The sequence below is a fragment of the Schistocerca cancellata genome, chromosome 5 (assembly GCF_023864275.1).
Source record: "Schistocerca cancellata isolate TAMUIC-IGC-003103 chromosome 5, iqSchCanc2.1, whole genome shotgun sequence".
NCBI lineage: Eukaryota > Metazoa > Arthropoda > Insecta > Orthoptera > Acrididae > Schistocerca > Schistocerca cancellata.
The window spans coordinates 520,084,460-520,098,750 of record NC_064630.1 but is presented as its reverse complement, the minus strand read 5'-3'; the positions used below and the strand labels follow the sequence as shown (position 1 = coordinate 520,098,750).

The 14,291-nt window shown below is 40.7% G+C and overlaps 1 protein-coding gene across 1 annotated transcript in view; it reads right to left on the bottom strand.

Moving 5' to 3' along the window:
- Nucleotides 1-14,291, bottom strand: part of LOC126188640 (dynein axonemal heavy chain 6) — a 1,044,937-nt gene that overhangs the window by 598,377 nt on the left and 432,269 nt on the right. The gene's annotated exons all lie outside the window — the stretch shown is intronic.

Below are 14,291 nucleotides of genomic sequence, written 5' to 3'. Positions count from 1 at the left end.
CAATAAAAAATCTTATACATCAGTGTTCATATTGCAGGTCTTTTTTGGTTGCCATCATGTATCATTGTTGCCATGATCAGATGTCAATCTTGTAGCAACCACAGTCATCACCAGTTATCTGTATTGCAATTCTCCTACTAGCCTGTCACTGATGTAATCATCAGCTGTAATCTGTGTAGTAGGCAACCTCATAGCATGAAATGCCTCTGTGTTTCTGCTAACTACTCAGCTGTCTTCTGCCACCTTCACTGTACTTTATACGTTTGCCTTCATGGGCATACCATTACCTTCAAAATTCATCATTTTTTATAATCTATTTAACAGTCCACCTATACTCTTATACTGTGACCAGAAATGGATGATTCCACAACAGATGTCTCAAAAGTTATAAATGTCCTCATATACTCCACACATACAGCTTTATTCCATATTCATTGTGTCCACCCGTAAAATAAACTCAAACACACACACAAAATTCTAGCTTTCGCAACCAACGGTTGCCTCGTCAGGAAAGAGGGAAGGAGAGGGAAAGACGAATAAGATGTGGGATTTAAGGGAGAGGGTAAGGAGTCATTCCAATCCCGGGAGCGGAAAGACTTACCTTAGGGGGAAAAAAGGACAGGTATACACTCACGCAGACACACATATCCATCCGCACATATACAGGCACCATGTATGTATATGAGCGAATGGATATGTGTGTGTGTGTGTGAGTGTATACCCCTGTCCTTTCTTCCCCTAAGGTAAGTCTTTCTGCTCCCAGGATTGGAATGACTCCTTACCCTCTCCCTTAAAACCCACATCCTATCGTCTTTCCCTCTCCTTCCCTCTTTTCTCACGAAGCAACCTTAGGTTGCGAAAACTCGAATTTGTGTGTGTGTATGTGTTTGTTTGTGTGTCTATCAACATAAGAATGCTTTTGTTTGGTAAGTTACATCATCTTTGTTTTTAGATATATTTTTCCCACATGGAATGTTTCCCTCTATTTTATATATATTTCAATGTCTGCTTGTGTCTGTGTATGTGCAGATGGATATGTGTGTGTGTGTGAGTGTATACCTGTCCTTTTTTCCCCCTAAGGTAAGTCTTTCCACTCCCGGAATTGGAATGACTCCTTACCCTCTCCCTTAAAACCCACATCCTTTTGTCTTTCCCTCTCCTTCCCTCTTTCCTGACGAGGCAACCGTTGGTTGCGAAAGCTAGAATTTTGTGTGTGTGTTTGTGTTTGTTTGTGTGTCTATCGACCTGCCAGCGCTATATATATATATATATATATATATATATATATATATATATATATATACACACACACACAACACTACTTACAAATTTTGCCAAGGTAATCCCATTCCTGATGTCCAGGCGGAGCTTCAAGGAATCCTCAGAACCTTAGGCCCCCTACAAAACCTTTCACCTGACTCCATCAACCTCCTGACCCCACCAACACCCCGCACCCCTACCTTCTACCTTCTTCCCAAAATTCACAAACCCAATAATCCCAGCCGCCCTTGGCAAACTTTGTATGTGGTGTTGTCTGAAAGCTGACGCAGTCCCTCAGCCACATACTCCCGACGATCAAGTACCACGGTCGTGGAACCCTTGTCCGCTGGAAGGATGACGATGGATCGGTCAGCCTTCAGATCACGGATAGCCTGGGCTTCAGCAGTGGTGATGTTGGGAGTCGGATTAAGGTTCTTTAAGAAGGATTGAGAGGCAAGGCTGGAAGTCAGAAATTCCTGGAAGGTTTGGAGAGGGTGATTTTGAGGAAGAGGAGGTGGGTCCCGCTGTGACGGAGGACGGAACTGTTCCAGGCAGGGTTCAATTTGGATAGTGTCTTGGGGAGTTGGATCATTAGGAGTAGGATTAGGATCATTTTTCTTCGTGGCAAAGTGATATTTCCAGCAGAGAGTATGAGTGTAGGACAGTAAATCTTTGACGAGGACTGTTTGGTTGAATCTGGGAGTGGGGCTGAAGGTGAGGCCTTTGGATAGGACAGAGGTTTCGGATTGGGAGAGAGGTTTGGAGGAAAGGTTAACTACTGAATTAGGGTGTTGTGGTTGCAGATTGTGTTGATTGGAATTTTCAGGTTTTGGAGGGAGTGGAGCTGGAAGTGGGAGATTGAGTAGATGGGAGAGACTGGGTTTGTGTGCAATGACAGGAGGTTGAGGTTTGCTTCTCTTCTTCAAAATCACCCTCTCCAAACCTTCCAGGAATTTCTGACTTCCAGCTTTGCCTCTCAATCCTTCTTAAAAAACCTTAATCCTACTCCCAACATCACCACTGCTGAAGCCCAGGCTATCCGTGATCTGAAGGCTGACCGATCCATCGTCATCCTTCCGGCGGACAAGGGTTCCACGACCGTGGTACTTGATCGTCATGAGTATGTGGCTGAGGGACTGCGTCAGCTTTCAGACAACACCATATACAAAGTTTACCAAGGTAATCCCATTCCTGATGTCCAGGCGGACCTTCAAGGAAACCTCAGAACCTTAGGCCCCCTACAAAACCTTTCACCTGACTCCATCAACCTCCTGCCCCCTCCGACACCCCGCACCCCTACCTTCTACCTTCTTCCTAAAATTCACAAACCCAATCATCCCGGCCACCCCATTGTAGCTGGTTACCAAGCCCCCACAGAATGTATCTCTGCCTACGTAGATCAACACCTTCAACCCATTACATGCAGTCTTCCATCCTTCATCAAAGACACCAACCACTTTCTCGAACGCCTGGAATCCTTACCCAATCTGTTACCCCCGGAAACCATCCTTGTAACCATTGATGCCACTTCCTTATACACAAATATTCTGCACGTCCAGGGCCTCGCTGCGATGGAGCACTTCCTTTCACGACGATCACCTACCACCCTACCTAAAGTCTCTTTCCTCATTACCTTAGCCAGCTTCATCCTGACCCACGACTTCTTCACTTTTGAAGGCCAGACATACCAACAATTAAAGGGAACAGCCATGGGTACCAGGATGGCCCCCTCGTACGCCAACCTATTCATGGGAAACGTAGAGGAAGCCTTCTTGGTTACCCAGGCCTCCCAACCCAAAGTTTGGTACAGATTTATTGATGACATCTTCATCATCTGGACTCACAGTGAAGAAGAACTCCAGAATTTCCTCTCCAACCTCAACTCCTTTGGTTCCATCAGATTCACCTGGTCCTACTCCAAATCCCATGCCACTTTCCTTGACGTTGACCTCCATCTGTCCAATGGCCAGCTTCACACGTCCGTCCACATCAAACCCACCAACAAGCAACAGTACCTCCATTATGACAGCTGCCACCCATTCCACATCAAACGGTCCCTTCCCTACAGCCTAGGTCTTCGTGGCAAATGAATCTGCTCCAGTCCAGAATCTCTGAACCATTACACCAACAACCTGACAACAGCTTTCGCATCCCGCAACTACCCTCCCGACCTGGTACAGAAGCAAATAACCAGAACCACTCCCTCATCCTCTCAAACTGAGAACCTCCCACAGAAGAACCACAAAAGTGCCCAACTTGTGACAGGATACTTTCCGGGACTGGATCAGACTCTGAATGTGGCTCTCCAGCAGGGATACGACTTTCTCAAATCCTGCCCTGAAATGAGACGCATCCTTCATGAAATCCTCCCCACTCCACCAAGAGTGTCTTTCCGCCGTCCACCTAACCTTCGTAACCTCTTAGTTCATCCCTATGAAATCCCCAAACCACCTTCCCTACCCTCTGGCTCCTACCCTTGTAACCGCCCCCGGTGTAAAACCTGTCCCATGCACCCTCCCACCACCATCTACTCCAGTCCTGTAACCCGGAAGGTGTACACGATCAAAGGCAGAGCCACGTGAGAAAGCACCCACGTGATTTACCAACTGACCTGCCTACACTGTGATGCATTCTATGTGGGAATGACCAGCAACGAACTGTCCATTCGCATGAATGGACACAGGCAGACAGTGTTTGTTGGTAATGAGGATCACCCTGTGGCTAAACATGCCTTGGTGCATGGCCAGCAAATCTTGGCACAGTGTTACACCGTCTGGGTTATCTGGATACTTCCCAATAACACCAACCTATCCGAACTCCGGAGATGGGAACTTGCTCTTCAATATATCCTCTCTTCCTGTTATCCACCAGGCCTCAATCTTCGCTAATTTCAAGTTGCCGCCACTCCCACCTCACCTGTCATTCAACAACATCTTTGCCTCTGCACTTCCGCCTCGACTGACATCTCTGCCCAAACTCTTTGCCTCTGAATATGTCTGCTTGTGTCTGTATATGCGTGGATGGATATGTGTGTGTGTGCTTGTGTATACCCATCCTTTTTTCCCCCTAAGGTAAGTCTTTCTGCTCACGGGATTGGAATGACTCCTTACCCTCTCCCTTAAAACGCACATCCTTTCATCTTTCCCTCTCCTTCCCTCTTACCTGACGAAGCAACCGTTGGTTGCGAAAGCTAGAATTTTGTGTGTATGTTTGTGTATGTTTGTGTGTCTAGCGACGCCTAGGCACTAATATCATAGAAGCAAAAGCGAAAACAACGCCAACAAATATCAAAGCAGTTATCAATACTTTATCAAAAATTGCGTTTTTCATTGCCCTCATTTGTTTTAAACTCATTATCTTCCAATCAAATGGTTCAAATGGCTCTGAGAGTATGGGACTTAACATCGGAGGTCATCAGTCCCCTAGAACTTAGAACTACTTAAACCTAACTAAACTAAGGACATCACACACATCCATGCCTGAGGCAGGATTCGAACCTGTGACTGTAGCAGTCATGCAGTTCTGGACTGAAGCACTTAGAACTGCTCAGCCACCACAGCTGGCCTATCTCCCAATCCCATAAGAGATGACACAGCCCACTGCAAACCACTGGTGATATTTGTAGCACAATAAGGAGCGTAATCTAGCTCAGAATAATATGCAAGAGCTGATTTATGATATATGCAGGTTTGTTTTAAAAGTAATGGGTCAGATTGCCTTGGGGCAATTGGTTATAAAAGCCATACTTCTCACTCAATACACAATCATCTTTATCTTCAAGTGTACAGCTAGCACATAAAAAACTTCCATTGAGATGTATGATCAATGAGATCTAAGGAAGGAAATTTGCTCTATGTGAGACATATCATTCATGGTTCAACTTTTCCAACTGCAAAGACATGGTTCAGGCCTAACGAAGGACTGAAGTGGGGAGACACTTGAGAGATGATGGGCTTAGTTTCCATCAAAAGGAACAGGGTCTGTTGCTGTGGGATGTCTTACCTGGTGCATGGTCAGTCAAATATGATATGAAGATGGTGAGCCAAGTGTTGGAGATGGTGTAGATGATGGTGGTGTTAATGTGACTGCTATGACTGCTATATGGTGCTTGTGCACCTGTTACTGCTGGAGATGATTTTTCTGCTTTCGGATAGTATAGTTCATATGGTGGAGGTACAGCTGGTGTTAGTGGTGCCAATGGTAGGAGAGCTGTGACATCATTTGCACGTATCTCAATAACTAGTGTGTGTGTGTGTGTGTGTGTGTATATCTAAAAACAAAGATGATGAGACTTACCAAACAAAAGCGCTGGCAGGTCGATAGACTCACAAACAAACACAAACATACACACAAAATTCTAGCTTTCGCAACCAACGGCTGCTTCATCAGGAAAGAGGGAAGGAGAGGGAAAGACGAAAGGATGTGCGTTTTAAGGGAGAGGGTAAGGAGTCATTCCAATCTCGGGAGCGGAAAGACTTACCTTAGGGGAAAAAAGGACGGGTATACACTCGCACACACATACATATCCATCCACACATATACAGACACAAGCAGACATATTAAAAGGCAAGGAGTTTGGGCAGAGATCCAAATCTCTCTTTGATCTCTGCCCAAACTCTTTGCCTTTTAATATGTCTGCTTGTGTCTGTATATGTGTGGATGGATATGTACGTGTGTACGAGTGTATACCCGTCCTTTTTTCCCCCTAAGGCAGGGGCGGGCAGGAATCCTGCATGTGTGCGGTGCACTTGCACGCGTGCAGTTAACAGGTGTTCTGCGTGCACACAGGGTCAAGCTGGCCACCCGCTAATCTCCCCTCCCCACCATACCTTCTGTTCGCTCCTTCCTCTGCAATGCGTTTTGTTTCCTAGCTTGCTTTATTGAATGTAGGAATAAGATTAGTAGTAGTAGTGCTTGAAAGATATCATGGTTTGAAAGAGTACCTATTACCTAAGATACGTTTTATTTAATTATCACAGGTGGAGTGGAACAAAATTTCTGCATACAGACAAACGCAAGCAGTTACTTAAATTTTCATCACTGATGTTTGCTCTTAACCAACACTTACTAATTCAGCAAATGGTTTTCCAGCTCTCACAATATATATTAAGCTCGTACCGCTGGGCTATTATTGTTGTCGTCCTGAAAAATTGAAAACGGTGCTCCATAAAATGTTAAATCACTTACATGAGAGACATGACAAAAGGAAGTCGCAGATATCTCGTAACCACAGCAACAACGACAGATTCATCTACTATCGTCAGATCGCTCTTCTTAAGCTCAGTCAATTTCCCCATCCGCTCAGAATCCGACAATAAATTGTACTCGTCCTTGCTATAATGGCCTTCAATACTAAACTTCCGCTGACCAGCGAGAATACTGCCACACATTAAACATTTTGAATTTTCACGTTTTTGCACAAAGAAAAAGTGATTCTCCCATTACTTTTTAAAACATAGCAAATCTCCACTTCTCCGTTTCCTTGTTTCACTCTGCATTTTCCGGTTCTTGAAATACAACGTTGACTACGTAGTGGTCGCTACACATCAACGTCTGCAGCTTAGCCTGGTACTACACTGCCGCAACCTGCCGGCTGTCGCCACTGCCCCAGTCGACGATTGCACGCGAGCAGCAAACGTGCAGCGCTGTGCGCTCATGAGCCGCGTGCAACGTTTGCCTGCCTCTGCCCTAAGGTAAGTCTTTCCGCTCCCGGGATTGGAATGACTCCTTACCCTCTCCCTTAAAACGCACATCCTTTCGTCTTTCCCTCTCCTTCCCTCTTTCCTGATGAAGCAGCCGTTGGTTGCGAAAGCTAGAATTTTGTGTGTATGTTTGTGTTTGTTTGTGAGTCTATCGACCTGCCAGCGCTTTTGTTTGGTAAGTCTCATCATCTTTGTTTTTAGATACACACACACACACACACACACACACACACACACACACACACACACAGACATACACACACTAGTTATTGAGATACGTGCAAATGATGCCACAGCTCTCCTACCATTGGCACCACTAACACCAGCTGTACCTCCACCATATGAACTATACTATCCGAAAGCAGAAAAATCATCTCCAGCAGTAACAGGTGCACAAGCACCATATAGCAGTCATAGCAGTCACATTAACACCACCATCATCTACACCATCTCCAACACTTGGCTCACCATCTTCATACCATATTTGACTGACCATGCACCAGGTAAGACATCCCACAGCAACAGACCCTGTTCCTTTTGATGGAAACTAAGCCCATCATCTCTCAAGCGTCTCCCCACTTCAGTCCTTCGTTAGGCCTGAACCATGTCTTTGCAGTTGGAAAAGTTGAACCATGAATGATATGTCTCACATAGAGCAAATTTCCTTCCTTAGATCTCATTGATCATACATCTCAATGGAAGTTTTTTATGTGCTAGCTGTACACTTGAAGATAAAGATGATTGTGTATTGAGTGAGAAGTGTGGCTTTTATAACCAATTGCCCCAAGGCAATCTGACCCATTACTGTTAAAACAAACCTGCATATATCATAAATCAGCTCTTGCATATTATTCTGAGCAAGATTATGCTCCCTATTGTGCTACAAATATCATCAGTGGTTTGCAGTGGGCTGTGTCATCTCTTATGGGATTGGGAGATAGGCCAGCTGTGGTGGTTGAGCAGTTCTAAGTGCTTCAGTCCAGAACTGCACGACTGCTACAGTCACAGGTTCGAATCCTGCCTCAGGCATGGATGTGTGTGATGTCCTTAGTTTAGTTAGGTTTAAGTAGTTCTAAGTTCTAGGGGACTGATGACCTCTGATGTTAAGTCCCATACTTCTCAGAGCCATTTGAACCATTTGATTGGAAGATAATGAGTTTAAAACAAATGAGGGCAATGAAAAACGCAATTTTTGATAAAGTATTGATAACTGCTTTGATATTTGTTGGCATTGTTTTCGCTTTTGCTTCTATGTTATTAGTGCCTATAAATATTTTTTGTTCATAAGTGAACTTTAAAATGAAGAAAACCTTTAATTTCCTCATTCTGAGGTGATCCGCGATAACAGATTAGTGAAGATAACTTCTTTCCCAAGATTACTAATTTGTACATTACTTAGAAGTGCTATTATAATAATTATTTAGTTTCTGCAGATAATAATTATTTAGCAATAATTGTTTAACTATACCTTTAGAGCTCTTCCACTTTATTAGCATTCACACCATACTATAATTACAGTGTACAGATAGGCTATGTCTGAGAAGTTGGTGATAACATTGTCAATCAACTGCTACCACACTGAATTAAGTATGTCCCACTATTGCTGTGGTTATTCCTTTTTGATTCACATGTTTTTCACTCAGGGTTTTCTGCAGCATGGATGATTAAACAAAAGACTTGTGTAAGCCTTGCTGGTAACTCTCCACATCGTTATAAAAAATTTTTAACAAAACTTTTTATTTTTAGTATGTTACTATTTGGGTATGTTGTTATTTGAGTACATTGTTGTTACTTTGGACATAATTACAGCTTACACTGCTATTACATGACATTGTAGAAGCCCAGATTGCCCAAATGACTTTGTGCAAGCCCATCTTCCACATTTCATTACAAAAGTTTTACTACATTATCATCTGAATACATCTGTTAATTTCTATACAGGTACATTACATAATTAAAGCTATAAGAAAAATATTTTAGAGTCTAATTTAATTATTAATTGGCCATAATTTTGTAAATTTTGATATTTTCTCTGCATTTTAGCTAGTACTCTGTAACATGTGGGTAATCCCAAAAGTTAGGTCTCCTATTGTTTCATAGGTACATAGACCTGTTTATTTGTACAATGGTTCACCATGAAAGAACCTCTGTGTGTTCAAATTTCTTCTTCAGCTCCAATAAACTGAAATAACTTACTATTATTCAAGTTACAATGTAAATTTTCACCTTGCCCATGTTGTCATAATACAGTCTGGGTGACAACTGAAATTTTGTTAATTGTGTGTACAGATGTGGAACATACTGGGCTACTCTAACTCGAGAAACTCCTTCACTCTGGCAGCATGCACTGTAGGATACTTATTTCATTTCATACTGATTTCTAAATTAGGTCCCTTCATTCGTACTACAGTGTATGGACCATGCCACTGTGTATCTAATTTAAGGAACCTGCCTGATCACAGGCTCTCATCAAGCAACAGAACAATATTGCCAAAATGGAACTGCTTCAGATTCTGTGTTTTATCATAATACTCTGTGTTCCTTACCTTGCACTGTGCATTCTGTTTTCTCTCACGCATTAGTGCATCTCTTGCATGCACTCTTTTAGCTCTACTACATAATCATCAAAAGTATAAATCATTCAAATTTTTGTGATATCTCAGGAATGTTATGTACTCTCCCAAACAACAGTTCATGTGCCATATATCCCACTGCACTGCGCACTATCACATTGCATACCAAAAAAAAAAAAAAAACCCCTTATGGAACTGTCCCTGTCTATTTGCATTCTATTTATGTAATGTCACACACTGTTCCTGCCAGAACTAAAATGCAACCAGACCAAATACTGCAATATGCCTACATTCAGGCCCAGCCTACATGGAGTACAGACTATGTCAACTGAGTTCCCAGAAATCCAACTGCCACTCTTAAGTCCAGGCTCCAGGCCTGCTCTGCACAGGGGCCCTCTTGGGATGACTGACAACTCTTCACATATCAACCGACGTCAGCAACTTGAATAGAGTATCCCATTGCCTGATAAACCATATGGGGGGGCCATCACCCCTTCCATTTCAGCACTTCTGGCCAGCACCCAATCAGTCCTCATGTGGCCACTCATGGTCAGTTTTTACACAGCCAATGCCCTGCTGCCCTAGTGACTTCTTTACGTGGCCATTGCTAAGCCAACACTCTTCTTGTGGCATTACCATTGTATTCTCAAGCAAAATCGTTCTTTCAGGCTTCTGTTCTCTGCCTTTTAGGCATTGCATTGTTTGCATATGTCACAGAGGTACACCTGACATTGAGCTTTTGGGACTTTGAAGTCTACTGGTAGCAAATCACATAGGTCAAACTTAATCACTGAGAGATTTGTTAAAAAATTGTCCCATTCATCAAAATTCCCTCCTCAACAATAAGCTGCCACATTCCCGGAGACATAGCAACTGTGACAGGGCATCAAATAGCTACAAAGAGCATTTAGTCAAGTCAAGAATTAATTCTAAAAGGGAAGAAGGATAATAAGAGTGTAAGAAGACATTAATATTGAAGATAATTAGCATTTTCTTGGAGAGGTAGGCCAAGAAAAAAAACAATCAATGCGTGATGAGTTTATGAATGGTGGGCTCCATGTGGTTCCCAAGTCGTGCAGCGATCGTAAACCATAAAATTACCAAATATGCAGCAACCAGTTGCAAAATCATATTTTATTTATTCACTTTTGAAAATTGATTTCAACTGATTAACAGCCATCACTGGTGCTTTCAACCAATATGTACCCTGAGTAGTAATACTGTCTTAAGCAGAGGTCAAACATAAAGTGACTTTATGTTTGACCCAAATATTTGTTTTGTAAATAAAAAGTGCTTTCTCTTGCTGCACTGTATTTTATTCTACCAGATGCATTTCCCCTTTCTTCATATGAAGTCATCATCAGTGGGATCTATAATGGTACAGTTATGATACACTTTTGTTTTGATATGTATTATTTGTAGATTATAAAACAGTTCACTTCTTTCTTTTTATGTAAATAAGTGATTACTTACAGTTCTTTGTGTTTTTGGCTGTTATCTGCATTACCTCTCATCTGGTCACATGTTGGAGGTCGCACTGCTGCTATGTTTACTAAACATAAGCTTGTTTTTATGTTTCTAACACATTTTTGAACAAAATGTTCAAAACATAAAAACATGCTTATGTTTTGTTAATAGAGTGGCAGTGTGACTTCCAGCATGTGACCAGATGAGAGGAAATGCAGATGCCAACTAAAAACCCCAAGAACTGTAAGTAATCCTTATTCACACAAAAAGCAAGAAGTGAACTGTTTTATAATCTAAAAATGATACATACCAAAACAAAAGTGTATCATAACTGTACCATTATAGATCCCACTGATGATGCCTTAAAGTGAAAAAAGGTGAAACACGTCTGGAAGAATAAAATACAGTGCACCAAGAAAATACGTTTTCTATTTACAAAACAAAACAAACTGAATGGTAATTGAAGATTGATAAACAACTGTATTTGTTGTGCTATCAGAAGAGAGATTATGTGAACTGAGAATGACAGGGAACCATATATGTGACTAAATGAGAAGAATTTCGAAAAATTGGAAGATAGTTACTGTTAATAAATATGCCAGATTTTATTCAAACTAAATAATAAACAAATCTGCAACTGTTTAGCTACATCTACAAATTGACTGAGTTAAGGTCTTGCTACCAAGTTTTAAGAAAGGAACATGTTTCTACTAATAATTAATGAAGAATTAATACTGTAGACTGTAGATAATTAAAATATTTTTTATATGGCAGGACTATGAAGAGTCAGTTCAGGAAAAAACTAGAGACAAAGAAAATTACTCACAGCCTAATCTTTGCATTTCATTGCTAAAAGATTTGGCACAATGAGATGAAAAGAACAAAAGAAGATAAATAGAGGGGCAAACCATTTATTTCTTTCATTGGTGAAGATTTGCAGTTTCCTAATGACTTATGCTCTACCACCCATTGTGATTTTTCCAACAATAACGAGGTGCAACTTAGCATGTGCAAGAAATGAGCCATTGACAGAGTAAGACAGAGCAGAACAGCTACTGGTGCCTTCACAGTCAGCTGATGCAGTATGGGTGTAAGGTTCACCAATCAGGGAATTGGTATGTGGGAATCAAAAAGAAGAATGCACAACTGGTGGGTCAATCCTGATTAATTTGATGTGAAAATTGTGAGAATAAGTGAACTGATTCTAGTGTATAATTATATAAACTAGTCATGGCGATGCCAGTTGATAATAAATCAATTAATTTAACTGTAACCTTGAATTTTCAAGCAATAACAAGGTCACAGACATCAACAGAATAGTTCTGTAATCATATGGGTCATATGGAAAATAGATTTACTGGACAAAAGGATATGTTACAAGAAAGTCTTAATGATGGATCAAGTAATTTTGAGACTCTAGGTAATGGGTTGAAGAAGTTGAAGATCATGTAACTACATGTGAAGATAAATTAACTGAATTAAATTACATGCAGGATGTGACAGCCATGGATGAAACTGAGAAAGAGAAACCACTGGTATTAAATTCACTGAATGAAACTAAAATGTTAACTGTAGGTACATGTAATGAAATAATAATTAAAAAAAACAGGGAAAAGTAGACCTAATATTAAGTCACAAAGAAACTGAAGGAGATTTTAATAAGGAAAGAACTGAACACTTTCTTTTAAAAAAGGAGATTAAAGTGAAACAGAATGAACTTTAACAAAATCAAGTGTAATAATACTTGGTGGGAGGATTTAGAGTCTGAAACAGGTAGAACATTAAACAAACATTCACACATGTTCAAACATGCTAGTGGTGCACACCCAATATTATTTTGGAAAGCACTTAAAGCCGTGTTACCTAGACACAGGAATGATGAGAGGAAAGTAAGATCTGCAATAAGTAATTTAGTACTGGATGCTGCCTACTGAGTTGTGCTGCAGTAATAAGAGGCAGTCAAATGAAAGCGAGACCAATGGGAAGAAAGTAAGTAAACTGTTTGTTACTGCAAAAGTAATTGCCACAACTAATTATCCCACTGTGAGGCAAGACAGTCAATGCCTTCAAGGAAAAATGTTTGTGGGTGCTGTGTAGTACCTAACAACTAGTTCCTAATATTAATTTATATGAACGATTTCTTATATAAAGAATTATCAAAGAATATTTTTTTTATTATGCCAATATTCATTCACAAGCATGACTATTGTCTGCAGTCATAAGAAGAGGCAATAATTTCTTCCATCCTGCAAGACCTCTTAAAATATATATATGCTAATCATCATGATTTAGTGGATGGACAGTATTATCAGCAACCACAGAAAATTAGAGGTAAATTAATTATGTCAGCGTAACTTAATAGTGACTTCTGTCAAATATATGTATGTTAACAACTGAACATTTGATTTTTTTGTCAAACACTAAGTTTACTGCAAAATAAAACCTAAAAATTACATCAACAAAGTAAGACAAATTGTCCTGAATACATTATTCATTTTTGTGCTTTCAGTATTTATATGCTGCATTGTAATTTTCTTACACTGCAAGGAAGTCTGTTCATGGCACCAATTTAGTTTCAACAAGAATCCATCCTTTAATTCCAGTAGCAATTATCTCTCATTATGTAAATTTCATGCTGATTCATACTCTTTGTGTCAGCTGTTGGGCTGCCTCCCAGCATGGTGTTGAAAAACTGACCAACAGACTAACACATGACCTATGGAACCACAGCTGCATCCAGGCACGCAACTCTTCATCTGAAACAAACTGTCGTCCACAAATTTCTTCAAGGCTCCAAAAATGGGCCGAGATCAAGACTATATGGAGGATGCGTAAGGACTTTCCAGTGAAACTTCTGCAGCTTAGTCAAAACAAGTCTGGTCACATCACAGAACTTTCCCTGGATGTCCTGTTCCCAATATCATTGGTAAAGAGCAGTAAGCTGTATGGCTACTAGCCTAATCTTGCTCCAGAACAGTTAAGGAATAACATTATACTGAAATATAAAAAAGTTATGAGATAAGAGTATGGGATTCTGGAGACTCTCACACTTTTTGACCATGTTATTCGTATTTCTGAGCACCTAACCAACATGATTGCAAAGAGAAAAAACAACGTAGTTGTGATATTTAGACTACTCTGATTGTAGATATTCTACTAATTATTTATATTTAATTTGTTATTTATGAAACACACCAACAGCAGAAAAGCAAAGATACAAATATCCCAAATAGGGTAACTGATCTTAATTCAAAATGAATGTAAAATAATAATACCAGAAACATTTAAT